At 42.0% G+C, this 15,683-nt stretch overlaps 1 protein-coding gene and 1 long non-coding RNA gene across 2 annotated transcripts in view; both read left to right on the plus strand.

Moving 5' to 3' along the window:
• GDA (guanine deaminase) overlaps positions 1-15,683 on the plus strand; it is a 249,691-nt gene that overhangs the window by 10,689 nt on the left and 223,319 nt on the right. The window lies entirely within an intron of this gene.
• LOC147367021 (uncharacterized) lies at positions 1,899-9,333 on the plus strand. The gene is made up of 3 exons (XR_015169724.1): positions 1,899-2,036; positions 8,282-8,344; positions 9,106-9,333. It is a non-coding gene; the product is annotated as an uncharacterized LOC147367021 (long non-coding RNA).

Here is a 15,683-nt window from a genome sequence, read left to right on the forward strand (position 1 = left end):
TGTGAGTAGCCCAGAATGCGAAGTTAGTAAGCACAGGGAGCCAGTTACCCTACCTGGGAAGGAAAACTGAAGAGGGTCTTTTGTAGCTCTGAATCTTTTCTGTCTTTCCATCTGTGCCACTCACACTATTCACAGTACCTGAAAATGAATCAAATTATGTGTGACTTTGAGGCAAAGGCAAGCATCATCATTAAATAGAATCAACACTAATTTAAAAAAGCCCAATGAAGTACATGACATATTCTAGGAAGAATTTTCTTTTTAGAGGCATCATACTGACTGGGTTCTGCACATCAGACATCTCCCTACTTTGTTGTCATTTAAGAAGAATTGAGCTGCATTTTCACTAATGTTCCAGTGGCAGGATCTGGTTCCCAAGGTCTGTAGAGATACAGTCAGAATCAGAAGGGAGGCCCAAATGAGAGCAAATCTTTTGATGAAGACACACAATTTAAAAGCAATAATAAAACAGACTAAAATTCCATCTGCTCTTTATTATCACTATGCCTTGACAGTTACATACGAGGTTGGTGATGAAGGACGTCTTTTGGGGATGAACAGTTCGCCCCTCCCCTCCACCACATGTTTCCGATTCCAAATCCAGTTTATGGTCCATCTTTGCTCCTTCTTTGGCCCCGCACTTGATGACTTTCTTGTCCCCTGCGTCTTGTGATAGGTGCTGTGAGGAGCTTCCTCTCTTTTTTAGGAGGGCTCACAGCACTTCTCTTCTCAGAAGGACTTCCCCACATTGTGCTGTTTATCTGCTTTTGTCTAAAGTGACCTTCTAGCCAGTCATTTTTTTGCATGTTTTCTCAATGACAGTCTGACCCATTCAATACTTAATGTCTTTCATATCTCTCAAGAGGCAGGCATATGGTAGCTTTGTTTTTTGGCCAAGAGAATTACATAGTCGTGTAGGTATATAAATTCTTCAGCTCTTACTTCTCTGAATATTTTTGCATATTCCTCATTAGTCTTAAATTTGTTTCTTATGATTGTTCTCTAGCTGTCAAGTCTTAACAAATATATTATTAAATGAAAGTGTGTATGTATATGTTTGATGTTGCAGGGACTATTTATAATGACTATTGTATGCTTACGTTGGATTTTTACCATATCATTTAATAACCATGAAATTTGTACAGAAGCAACTATGAAATCTACAGTTTAGTGCCAAGATAATTAACATTTTAGACAATAAGGTTAAGATATAATAGACCTATTGAAATCTTAGTTAAATTGGTATCTGTATTTAACCTTGCTAAAAACTCACTGAAATTTTCTATTGCCTTTTATTTTAGGGCTTTCTAGTCTTATGAAGAGAACTGATACGGAGCTTTAAAATGGCCTATTTCATTGAATCTGTGCAGTCAACAGGTAGTATTAACATGAGTTCAGTTCAGTTCAGTTGCTCAGTCGTGTCCAACTCTGCGACCCCATGAACCGCAGCACACCAGGCCTCCCTGTCCATCACCATTAACATGAGTAAATTGTATGAAAACCCCAAAATTTTATGAATATTTTCTATTAGCTTATGATTATGAGGGTCTTTTGGGGTAAAGAAATAATTTATGTCTACAAGACTCAGAATCCATGAGGTTATACTTTTCTGTAGATTATTAATTTAGTTAATACTAAGAGGTAAAGCACCCCTCACCCAAGTGCAGCCTGGAAGTGAGGAGAGTTAGTGGCCCCAGGATCAGTCCTCAGCTGATGGGGGATGGGAACCAGTGAATAAATGCTACAGCCTTCCACCCTTCAGGTGGAAAGTTCTACCTTTCAGGAGGTACCCAAAGAATCAAGATAGGACCATCCTTGACAGTGAACACTTATGTTGGCTTTTCTGTCTTGATTTATTATTAATACATTCCCCTCTCCTCTCCTCCTGGTTTTTAGGCTCATTTCACAAATGAACGATCTGCACTCAAGTCCTAGTCTCAAGTTGTTCTTTAGGGAGAATCTGAACTAAGATATTTGTACCAGAAATAGCCCTAGAAAACAGACCCTGGAAATGTCTTCCTGGTGGTTGGCTAGTGGTAAGTGGGTGATGTTGTCCTTTGTGTGCGGTAGCATCAGAGTTGCTAAGGCTCTCAGTGCGGTGGTTGGGTGAGGTATAAGTGAATGGGATGTCACTGAGTAGTTCAGAAGCTCAGCACCTGAGTGGTATGGGCAGTAGCTATTATAAAGATGATGGAGTTGGCTGGATGTCTGCCTCAGAATCTTTGAAGGGAAATAACAAATCCAGGTCAGCCAACTGTCAAGGGAAGCTGTAAGAGCCAAAAGTCTTGCTTGGCAGCATATAAAGAGTCTTGTCTCTTGCAGCTATAGGGCAGCCTGCACTAAAAGTTAGGCCCAAGATTTAAATAAGGTGGCAGGACTGCAAAGAACACTTGTGCACAGCCTCCACCACTCTCGTGTGCTAAAGTCTGGGCTCCAGGATAAAGACATTTGCAAGAATGTGTCTAAGAACCTTAAATCCCTCCCTGTCTTCCTCTGAACCCACTGGGCTGGCAGAAGCAACTGTCTTCTCTTGCCTGGAGACCATGCAGAGACTTCCCCTTAAGTGGCTGTGTTGCAGGATGATATTTATTCTCAAGCTCTGACACTCACATCCTCATTCAGGCCAATAATTAGGGTTAGGTTTCAGCAGAACCCCAAGAGAGAAGGTTTAAAACTTATTGTGGTAGAAATAGGTATTCACCCAAATAATTGTGGAGAGTGGCTAGCATGTACTGTATAGAACCAGAGGAGCATGTGTAGGAATGGATTTTAACAGTATCAGGATGGGTGAAGTGGTGGAGGAACAGAATATAAAGCTAGATGGGGGAGAATGAAATGACACTGGAGCACTCTCCATAACTTGGGATTAAATGTCCTGGCAAAGAAATGTGCAACTGGTCCCAATATGCTCTGGGAAGGGAAGATTGAACATGACAGTGACCTTCAGCAAATAAGGGGGAGATGCTAGAATTGATGTGGGCACATATGGAGGAAGGAATTGGGTCAGAGAGATGGGCTTGCAGGATGGACTTGTTACATAAGACCAGAGAAGCCACCTGCTGATTAGATCCTCAAAGTGGGCCCAGAAAAGTACTGCTTTTATAAAAGTGATAATGAATGTACTAGTAAGGGGCTGGATGAAGCACAGCCTGGAATTCCACAATCTGGAATCAAGATTGCCAGGAGATATATAAATAACCTCATATACACAGATGACACCACCCTTATGGCAGAAAGTGAAGAGGAGCTAAAAAGCCTCTTGATGAAAGTGAAAGAGGAGAGTGAAAAAGTTGGCTTAAGACTCAACATTCAAAAAACTAAGATCATGGCATCTGGTCCCATCACTTCACGGCAAATAGATGGGGAAACAATGGAAACAGTGACAGACTTTATTTTCTTGGGCTCCAAAATCACTGCAGATGGTGACTGCAGCCATGAAATTAAAGGACACTTGCTCATTGGAAGAAAAGCTATGACCAACCTAGACAGCATATTAAAAAGCAGAGACATTACTTTACCAACAAAGGTCCGTCTAGTCAAAGCTATGGTTTTTCCAGTGGTCATGTATGGATGTGAGAGTTGGACTATAAAGAAAGCTGAGCACCAAAGAATTAATGCTTTTGAACTATAGTGTTGGAGAAGACTCTTGAGAGTCCCTTGGACTGCAAGGACATCCAACCAGTCCATCCTAAAGGAGATCAGTCCTGAATATTCATTGGAAGGGCTGATGCTTTGGCCACCTGATGCAAAGAACTGACTCACTGGAAAAGACCCTGATGCTGGGAAAGATTGAAGGCAGGAGGAGAAGGGGACGACAGAGGATGAAATGGTTGGATGGCATCACTGACTCAATGGACATGAATTTGAGCAAGCTCCGGGAGTTGGTGATGGACAGGGAGTCCTGCAGTCCATGGGGTCGCAAAGAGTCAGACAAGACTGAGCAACTGAACTGACTAAGGGGTACCAAAATCACTGGAAGCTCAGAGGTGGCATCCTGGTAGGCAGGGGTTAACAATTGTAGGTGCTTTTGCAAAATTAATCTACCTAGAGTCAATGGGAACAGTAAGATTTCAGGGTAACAGAGGCCAGTGGCAGCACGTTAGCATCAGATGCAAAATATTTATAATTATCAGAATTAACAGCAAGGGTGGGTATCAGGCAGAGCACCCTGACCTGCAGGGATCTGTGGTGATGGTTGATATACTGTGCTCTGTTTTTAGGGCAGAGACAGTGGGTTGCCAACCGAGGAGGTGCTTGACTTGTATAACTAGAAAGAGATTAAGAATTGGTGAGCAAAAGACTGATGTTACTTCTTCACTATAATCTCTCTCCCAGTTTTTGTATTTGAATGGTTCCCAGACCCGAAGCCCATTACTTCAAGGGGGAGGGGAGTGGTGCCTGGAGGTAGCTTTACAGCAAGTATATACAATACACATACCTTCAGTTCTTCCCCAAATATAAGTATATACTGAGAGAATTTGTATATGAGTCCTGTCCATGTAGATACAGGGTCTGAGCTCAGAATTATAAAGGTTCCCAATTGTATTCCTTTTCAACTCAACTGCAGACCCCTGCAAAAACCAGATGGATTGTTGCAATAAATATGGACTATATAGACTTAAACAAAGGTCCCTCCAATTATAGCTGCTGTACTGTGTATGGCATCTTTATTACAGATCTGCCACTCGGTTTATGGCTATTGGTCTGAGGAATGCATTTTCTTTCAATTCTTTCAATCACCTTCCACGTTTTCCACATTTTCACAATGTGGAAAAAACAGTGATACACATTCATTGAGTTAGACCAAGGCTATATTCACTCTCCTGATCTGTGACACAAAATAATCTTCATAAACCTTAATCACCTTGATATTTTTAGCATAATGCACTGGTCCATTATATCATTAATATAATGTTAATTGGAGCTGGTGAACAGCAAATAGCAAATATTATGGATGCTTTAGACATATCTGGTCCAAAGGATGAAAGATAAATTGAAAATGATTCAGGGGCCTGCTGTATTGGTGAAGTTATTAGGGGTGCAGTAGTCTGGGGGTATGTTGGGATATCCCTTTAAGGAGAAAACCAAATTATAGCACATTATGCCCTCAATCACTAAGAAAGAGGTTCAGTGCTTGTGGGGCCTCTTTATATTTTGAACATAGCCAGTTTTGAGTGGAGACCATAGCAAGAAAGGACTTTATCACAGATTAGGGTTGCATTGCAGTTGTGCTAAATGATCCAGCAGACCAATGGTGTTAGATGTACCCATGGATACTATAGGATACTGTTTAGTCTCTGACAAGCTCTGATAGGAGAACCATAGGACAGACCTATACATTCTGGACATCATTATGCCTTCTGTGGCAGATAACCACTGACCATAGTAAAACAAGCTCCTCGAGGGCTACTGTGATATTGGAGAGATGAGGCAATCTGACCATAGGATGCCAAGTGACTATAAGAATGAATTTGCTCACCATGGGCTGGGTGATATCATTACCAATGAATCATAAGGTGCTATCACAATCCACTGCATGATGAAAATTGCTCATGAGGATCAGGCCCAAGCAGGTCTCGAGGGTATGTCACCTTGGTGGCATAGAATCTCTTCTTCAGTTTATGCGTGTGGTGTCACGGCGGCTTGCAGATGATCCAGTGGTGAAAGAGGACATTTCTCAGGTCTGGTTCATACGTGGGTTGAATCAGTATATTGGGAGAAGAAGGAAGTGAACAGTTGTCACATTATAGTCATTCAATATTGATCTTCAAGGACAGAGTGGGGGGAATCTCAATCCATATCTGGGACTTCATTCTGCTTAAGGAGAGATACAATTGTTTTATTAAAAGCATAAAGAGAATCCATAAATATCTTTGAGGTATTTCTGGTTTAAGCATAGTTACTGACAAACCATTTGGCCTAATTTCCTTGGATTCCCCCTTTAGTGGACATGAGGTGGGACAGTGAGTGAGCTGTTACTATTCTCCAGAGGAAAGCCTTTACAAAAAGATTCTAAATGGCTTCTTCATAAATAAAAATCCCAATCCCAACTTCTCCCTTAGGTTCTCCTGCCTGTCTAAACTTCCTCTAAATTTCTAGCACTCATTACATGGGTATAATAAGAGTTTGTCTAGTCTTAAGAAAGGATTCTAGCATTAATTAAAGCAGCCAATGGCTGGGCACTTCCTGCCTGCTAGCCACTAGACTGGGTGTTTTGCATGAAGTATTTTACTGTCTTTCAGAACAATTGTACAGGGCAGATATTATAATCATGACATTGTTTATGAGGGCACCATGGATTAGAGAAGTCAAATCACTTGCCTATAGATATGCAAGTTGGTCAGTTGTGAAGCTAGGATAGAACCTGGTTGTGGTCCTCAGTGATACATATAGGATTCTTACTTGAGTTTCGAACTTCAGAATTATATAACCCAGTGGGTCAGTTAAATTCACTACCTCCCAAGAATTACTCTCCCTCTTTTTTTTCTCCCTGTGTTTTATACCCTTTCCCCTTCTGTCAGGTTTCAATCCACCTCCACAGGCACAGTTATAGATTATGGTTAGTTAATTTGCCATAAAGACCAGTTGGCATACATTTTTATAACTCAATGATTTTGCCTTGCATCACTTGGTGCAGGATACTGGGACCCAAAAAGATAATAAATAGAGCAACCTGGCTTAATGGATACAGGCAAGACACTTCAGGTAGTCCACAAGGAGTGACTTCAGAGTGCAGTTACCACTATTAGCCACCAGATGGCAGAGATACTCAGGGAAGCGCGGCATGGAGGCTACAGGTGAGCTGGCGGCCTGGCTGACTCGGGGCTTCCCACAGGCCTGAGAGTTGAAAGCGGAATGGTTTAACATCGTTCTGAGCAGAGAGGGTCAGTTGTTTAGGCACATATAATTAAGAAAGGTTTAAAATAGAATTCACTGGTGAGTTTCAAAGAGGCTCACTTTGGATCTGATGGAAAATTAATGCCAGAAAAATGAAATCTAGAAGACTATGTGTGTGCACACGCATGTGAGTGTGTGTGTGTGTGTGAGATTCGGAGGTGTGGCTCACTGGAAAGCGTATTTTCAAAGAAACAGCATCAAAACACAAGATCAACAGTTGAACTAGAGAACGGGGTGAATACAATTATCAGGCATGATTCAGTCAAAATGATTAGTATTTTAGTATGAAGTATGTAATGTGGATTCTGCTGCAATGAGGTTCTAGAAGGGGGTTCTTAATTTTTTTTTAATGCCATGGGCCTCTTTGACAGTCTGGTGAAATGTATAAGTCCTATGGTAGATAATATTTAGCAAAAATGGCCTCAACCATATTTCAGATCTCTTTTTCCAGAAGCTTAGTTCTTCCCCATCAGGAAGCAGAGCCTATGTGCTCCTCCCATAAACCTGGGTGGATCTTCATGACTGCCTCAACTAATAGAGGACAATAGAAGTGACTCTTGTGACTTTTGAAGTTAAGTAACAAAAGGTGTTACAACTTTCTGCTGGCTACCTCTGTCTTGGGTTTCCAAGCGGACGTGTGAGGAGTCCGGCTACCTTGAAGCTGCCATATTAAGAGAGACCACGTGGAAAGACTCATTGTTTTGTCTTGGGAATGGTAGATTATGCTGCTGCTGCTCAGTCGCTTCAGTCGTGTCCGACTCTGTACGACCCCATAGATGGCAGCCCACCAGGCTCCCCTGTCCCTGGGATTCTCCAGGCAAGAACACTGGAGTGGGTTTCCATTTCCTTCTCCAAAGCAGGAAAGTGAAAAGTGAAAGTCAAGTCACTCAGTTGTGTCCCACTCTTCGAGATCCCATGGACTACAGCCTACCAGGCTCCTCCGTCCATGGGATTTTTCCAGGCAAGAGTACTGGAGTGCGTTGCCATTGTCTTCTCCGTAGATTATGCTATGAGACTGATATTCTCTTTGTCAGTAGTTTATTTAACACAGGTTTGTTGCAGGAATTTCACAAGCCGCTAGCATATAGGGTAATGTCTCTTAATGAGCCCATAAAGAAATAACATACTCCAAGCCAATGACAGATTAATCACACTATTGTTCTGGACAACGGGAGAAGGTACACATACAGTCCAAATTAAGTTGAGATATACCTTCATACAAATTTTGTTTCTCAGGAGAGACAGCTTAACCAGTGGGAGCTGACTTTCAGATTCGAGACAGTCTAGGCTGCTCCCAGGGTAATCCCTCCAGGGACGTTTGCCTGCCTTGTGCTTCTGTGAACAAGTGCTCAAGATGGGAAAAGATGTCCCTTCTTTTCCTAAGGCTGCTGTATGGTTTAACGGCACTGGTGACCCAGAGCACCCTGGCCATGGAAAGAGCAAGGAGGTAGGTCATCAACTAAAAGTTTGTAGCTTTTTTGCCAGATCGAAACTCTAGGATATTCCTCACAAACTCTCGGTGTTCACAGTCTAAATGCTTCCTTGCCATAATCCCCCTGCTTCTCCGTGTGCTCTGATTGATAACCCCCAGCAGGACCCATCAGCAGCTGTGCTCATCAAAGATAACTGATGTGATGGCGACATCCTGACACAACTTCTAAAAACAACTCTTTTTAAGACACAGATGTATAGAACACTCTTTTGGACTCTGTGGGAGAAGGAGAGGGTGGGATGATTTGGGAGAATGGCATTGAAACATGTATAATATCATATATGAAACGAATCGCCAGTCCAGGTTCGGTGCATGATACAGGATGCTTGGGGCTGGTGCACTGGGATGACCCAGAGGGATGATACGGGGAGGGAGGTCGGAGGGAGGTTCACGATGGGGAACACATGTACACCCGAGGCGGATTCATGTTGATGTATGGCAAAACCAATACAATATTGTAAAGTAATTAGCCTCCAATTAAATAAATTTATATTTTAAAAAATCCACACACAAAAAAATAAAAACAACTCTTTTTGGTCTTTGTCATAAACAAGTGGATTTGAAATCATACCTAACCAATACACAGCACTGGTAGAGATGGAGATGCTGAGTGAGCCCACCTGTTCTTGGCCCTGGTGGTTCAGGTCTTCCCAGACTGGGACCAAGACTTGTAAACAGATGGTTCCAGCCCCAGCCACTTTGTTGTTATTTTTCAGTCGCCAAGTTGTGCCCAATTCTTTGTGACCCCGTGGACTGCATCGCGCCAGGCCTCTCTGTCCCTCACCATCTCCTGGAGTTTCCTGACTGTAGTTCTATGAGAACCCCTGAGGGAGACTGGCTTGCTGCTGCTGCTGCTGCTGCTGGAGACTGGCCTAGGGGAGGTCAGTCAGCCCCAGAACCATGAGAGATAACAATAAAATGATTGATTGTTGTTTTAAGCCACAGTTGGGTGGTGATTTGTTCCACAGCAATAGGTAACACAAACAGACCCCATTTCAGAATAATGTTTCCAAAGGCTAAAATGTTGGGTTGGCCAAAAAGTTCATTTGTATTTTTTCTGGATACAAATGGAAAAACCAGAACAAACTTTTGGCCAATCCAGTAGCATATATAAGATTACAGAGGCATATTGAAAGATTAAAAACTCAATATATGATAATACATGTGCTTTTTATCAATGTATTAAATGAGATTTATGTTGCATATAATGACTGCTATAATTTCAATGTGTTGATGAATGTTTGGACGTGTCCACCCAATGAAAATTTTCTGTGATATAAATGATATAAAGATATTGGCTACTTTTTTGATAAAGTCACAGGTACTTCTAATACTGTTGCCAAATGCAGCTTTTATTTATTATGGAAGGAAAAGCTAAATTTCAGTTACAGATGAGTGAAAAGAAAGGAATGGAGGTTTTTATTTATTTACTTCCCGTCCAAGTAATTTATTCCTCTTTCTCCCCCACACCCAACTGAGAACCATAGGAAGCTGATGCTTGTGAGAATCTCAGGAATTATAAACCAATCCTGCCTTTCCCCTATGTTGGAAGTGAGGGGTGTGACATTAAGTCTGATGACAAATTGAGATTATAATGGAGTCATCATAACTCAGGCATATAAAAATGGAGTGGGGTGGCCATTTAGAATCTGCTCTCAGACATTCCCAAGTTCACCCCTGAGAACTTGAACTTGCTGTAAACTGTACCTATGCCAAGGACACCAGCCATTTTAAAAACATCTGCTAATTGCAACCTTGAGTCTCAAGGTTTTTCCCCTTATAACTGATTATGCAACCATTTCAGACCCCAACCAATCCTTACTTAATAAGCACCCTTGCTTCTTGCCCATTCCAATTATGATTCTTAATAAGCCACTCTTCTAACTAACTGTAACCTTGCAGTTTTTGCCTTTATAAACCTCCTGCATTTTGTAGTTTGGTGGAACATGATTCAAACTTGAATCATGTGTCTTAAATCTGTGTCTCTTGGGCTGCAGTCCTAACAAACCCTGAATAAGCATCTTTAATTTCAGTCATGTTTCTATTTCTCAAATTTTGGTTAACAAATCTTTGCTCAGTATGAGTGGCTGTTTGGGAGTGGTGTATTTTCCCAGGCCACTCCTCTGCTCCCCTTCTCTGGAGTTGTTTGTCTTCTACACTCCCTTTCATAGATCTGTCTGCAACTCTTTTTCCATGGCTTTGTCTTCTTCTGTGACCCTTATTAGTCTTGAAATTAAAGGAAGAGCTTTAAAATTAAGGCTGTGTGTATACTCACTTCTTGATCTTGCCCACAATTCCAGAATTCATTTCTCAGTTTTCTCCTTTACATGCTATGATTTTTCATGTGACCCCTCTACTTAAACAGATTGTGAATCCATGCATATCCCTACAACCTACCCCTAGAATGCTCTGTACATAAATCCTCCTCCACTTATCCAAATTAGTGTCTCCTCCGTATGAGTCTGAGCACTGCTTGTAGAAGAATCATGTGGCCCCACTTCTAACCTAAAGACTACCTGGAGGCAGGTCTTAAGAACTTGCTTTGTGACAAGCTGCTCTGGGTGATCTAATGGCCCTAATGGTTTGAGAGCCCCAGATCTGAGCCCCGCTCTTGTCGAAGAAGGTCCATACAAATTGCAGTTTTTCACTGTAGCCTCTTCTTACTGTATACCCTCTTCTACTTACCATAGCCTCACCTGCCTCTGACATTCCCATTTTCAGAATTGTTATTTATCTTACCATGCCCTGCCTTCCTGATGGAAACTTTAGAGCAGGGAGGAAGAAGAGGATCAGTGGTGAGCACTAATCATGTGGCAGATACTCTGTGAGATCCAGTGAAGTAGATGTTATTGACCTTGTTTTACAAATAAGAATATTAAAGTTCAGAAAGTTGAACAACTGGTTCAGGGTCCCACAGTTACCAAACATGGAAATAAAGTTCCAGCCTTGATCAATTTTTTTTAAAGCCCCAAAGCCTCTTTTCTTCTCCTGACACAGATCCTATTCAACTGTACGTCAGGGTTAGCACTTTTCACATGGTAAGTCCCAATGTATGTTCCTTTCCCCCGATAACCTGAACTTTCCCTAAAGCCTTTACAGATTTTTCCTCATTTTATGCACCCGTCCCCACCCAATTAATGTATGTCTTTCTAAAAGTCCTGCATTGGTTTCATCTCTTTTCTCTTCCTACTGACCTAATTTTTTTGACCTGTGTGCTAGATGCTCATATCCATCTCAGCTCAGATTTCTTTCTTGAGCATCAAGCCCATATACCCAGATGGCTAATGCCATAGGTATGAAAATTCAATAAGCTGGACTGTACTCCTTGATCCTACTCCTGTCTACAAACCATCTCAATCACTGTGGCAGATTCTAAGAAAGGGCTCGTGTAACATCTCTTTCAGCCTCTGTCTATTGATCTCTCTAATGCAGAAACCAGAATACTCCTTCTCTTTAACTCTACCGCTAAACTCTTCAGAGCCCAGGGTTCAGTCCTGCACTTCTACCTTAGGTGTTCTTTGAGTTCAAAGGCATTCAGTAGCATATATCTGCTGACAAATCCAGAATCTATTAGACCTCTCTGCTGAGGTTCAGATATTTGTATATTGAATCTCATACCAGCAGTCTCTATGTGGGCATCCAAACAGCATCTCAAACTTAATGTGTCCAGCAGAGAACACTGAGATCTCTGCTGCCTGCAATGTCCACCTTCCACACTGTAGATGACTTACTGCTCTATCTGCTTCAGATCTCTGCTTGGAGATGCCTTTCTCCACCCATCCTATCTAAAATAGAGCCTGCATCATCCCTTTGGGCTTCCCTGGTGGCTCAGATGGTAGAGTCTGCTTGCAGTGTGGGAGACCTGAATTCAATCCCTGGATTGGGAAGACCGCTTTGAGAAGGGAATGGCTACCCACTCCAGTATACTTGCCTGAAGAATTTCATGGATAGAAGGGCCTGGCAGGCTACAGTCCATAGGGACACAAAAAGTCAGACACTATTCACTGCTGTATCTATGGTACCTAAAAGGGTTCCTGCATATAGAAGGGCAGGAAAAATTTCTCATTTTTAGATGCCCACTGCCTCTTTCACAGCATAGGCCACCAATACCTCTCACCTGGCTTTCTGCAAAAGCCTAAATGTTCTGCTTGTCTCCAGTTCCAATTATTTTTCAAACTGAAGCTGCTGTGCCCTTCCTAAAATGTACAGTTGTTCATCTGCTGTCTTCTTTACAGTTTTTGGGAGAATCTGTGTTCATCTGGACCCTTTATCTCAAGTGTCAGATCCTCAGGTTGCTCAGTAAAAAAGAAATCCTAGGGCATAAGGACCTAAGAAACTCTTGTCACTAAAGTGTGGGATGAGCTGGGATGCAGCTGGACTTCAAGAACAGAGGGGATGGGGGAATTCAAATACTCTGTCCTCCCCATCTCACAGTGATATTTCTGTTATCAATTTCATTCTCTCTCCTTGCACCCTGGTGTCTTTCACAAACAGGAAACACCTCTGTTAACAAGTTACAGGTTTTCCATCCCATTGTACAAATAGTGACACTCCCTTTCATTTAGTTTAAAAATTTCAAGCCAGAACTCCCATTGGCCTGTTTGGGTCCTATACCTAATCCAGAAACAGTAACAGTGTTCAGGGGGTAGAGTAAAACACAGGTATTTTCTGTGGAAGCTCTTTGGTTGCAGTGTGGGGCTGAGGCCCAGTTCCCAAAAAAGGGTGGAGAAGTGCTAGCCAGACAAAACCCAGTAGGCTGACACAGTCCCTTGTTATTAGGCAAACTCCTGGCACACTCCAAGACCCTGCCATGGCTGGCCCTGCTGCTTTTTCAGCTCAGCATGGGTCTTCCCCCTCCACCCCAGCTTTACTGAGATACTGTTGACTTACAACATCTGTGAGCTGAAGGTGGACAGTGTGCTGATTAGATACATGTATATAGTGTCAGACTTTATTTTTGGGGGCTCCAAAATCACTGCAGATGGTGATTGCAGCCATGAAATTAAAAGACGCTTACACCTTGGAAGGAAAGTTATGACCAACCTAGATAGCATATTAAAAAGCAGAGACATTACTTTGCCAACAAAGGTCCATCTAGTCAAGGCCATGGTTTTTCCAGTGGTCATGTATGGATGTGAGAGTTGGACTGTGAAGAAAGCTGAGTGCCGAAGAATTGATGCTTTTGAACTGTGGTGTTGGAGAAGACTCTTGAGAATACCTTGGACTGCAAGGAGATCCAATCAGTCCATTCTAAAGGAGATCAGTTCTGGGTGTTCTTTGGAAGGACTGATGCTGAAGCTGAAACTCCAATACTTTGGCTACCTCATGCGAAGAGTTGACTCATTGGAAAATACTGATGCTGGGAGGGATTGGGGCAGGAGGAGAAGGGGACGATGGAGGATGAGATGGCTGGATAGCATCACCGACTCGATGGACATGAGTTTGGGTGAACTCCGGGAGTTGGTGATGGATGGGGAGGCCTGGCATGCTGTGATTCATGGGGTCACAAAGAGTCGGACACGACTGAGCAACTAAACTGAACTGAACTGATATAAGGCAAATGATCACCATAATAAGGTTTGTTAACATCTTCTTCCTTTCACATATTTACAATTTTTTTTTCACGTAGGTGGTGATAACATTTAAGATCTACTCTCTTAAAAACATTCAAGTATATAATACAGTATTGATAATTATATAATAGCATGCTGTGCATTTGATCCCCTATCTTATTTATCTCGTAGCTGGGAAGCAGCATGAATCTTGATCTCTCAATCTGGCACCAGCTCTGCTTATGCCTCAAAGGTCCTGGCACATGTTAATCCCTGTATTTGGAATCTGTATCAATTAGTTCTCTAGGGAAAGAGAACCAATACGATGTATATGGAGAGAGATTTATTTTGAAGTGGTTAACTCATGCAGTTATGGGAACAGGCAAGTCCAAAATCTGGCAGGTTGGAAACCCAGGGGACAGTTACAATTCGAACTGGAGGCCACCACCTGGCAGAATTTCTTCTTCCTTGGGGGAAGTCCATCTTTTAATAATAAAGCCTTCAATTACCTTCTGCATTATGCAGGTTAATCTGTTTTATGCAAAGTCTACTGATTTAAATATTAGTTCCATCTAAAAAAATACCTTCACAGAAACACCTAGAATTATAATTGACCAGATCTGGATACTGTGGCCTAGACAAGTTGACACATAAAATTAACCTTCAGAGAATGTTTTCCCTCCAGCCTCCCAGCTTTTCTGACTGATTCCTATCTTTCAGATTTTAGCTTAGTCATACCTCCTTTGAGAGTCTTTTGTGACCAACATTGGAGTAGGTACCTTTCTTTGGAACCCTACATATCAGCCTGTATTTATTAATATGACAGACTTACTATATTACAAATGCCAATTTTTGTGGTCTCTTTACTTGCACCAGGAGTAACTGCATGAACATCAAAATTATTCTCTCTTGGATCTTTATGACTTGCATTGTACCTGACATGTTAGGAATTGCTCAATAAATATTTATCAGATTAATGAATTCTATGTGCTTCAAATTTCTACCCTTATTGACTACATCTTTTTTCTCTTTCTTCCTTGTCTGTAACTAGATCTGTAACTTGACCTGGCATTACACTTTTGTCCTAAGGCTCTGAATTTTAGTGTGTTAATTTTTAAATAATTGTGCAATTAATTCAACAACACAGGCATGTAGTGTCACTAAGTTTAACACCTAGTTAGCAGAGAAGGCAATGGCACCCCACTCCAGTACTCTTGCCTGGAGAATCCCATGGATGGAGGAGCCTGGTGGGTTGCAGTCCATGGGGTCGCTGGGAGTCGTACATGACTGAGCGACTTCACTTTCACTTTTCACTTTCACTTTTTACTTTCATGCATTGGAGAAGGAAATGGCAACCCACTCCAGTGTCCTTGCCTGGAGAATCCCAGGGACGGGGGAGCCTGGTGGGCTGCCTTCTATGGGGTCGCACAGAGTTGGACATGACTGAAGCGACTGAGCAGCAGCAGCAACAGCAGCAGGAATAATTAGCTAAAACATGAACTATCAGATAGCAAGTATTATCAATAACACCCATATGTAAGCCAAGGTATGTGTTGCAAAGTTAATTTGAGGGCATGTTTTATGCTTGCCCTGGCACCAAAATGCATAGTTACAACACTGCTGGGAGATCCACTCTACACAATCATTTCTGATGGCAACTCTAATAACTATATTCAGTAAGTGGGGGGATGATAAGGCATAGAATATACTCACACCAAGAAGTATGGGAAGGACAGATTATG

The sequence above is a fragment of the Bos grunniens genome, chromosome 8 (assembly GCF_055505025.1).
Source record: "Bos grunniens cultivar Pamir isolate PY7600 chromosome 8, Bosgru_T2T1.0, whole genome shotgun sequence".
Taxonomy (NCBI): Eukaryota; Metazoa; Chordata; class Mammalia; order Artiodactyla; family Bovidae; genus Bos; species Bos grunniens.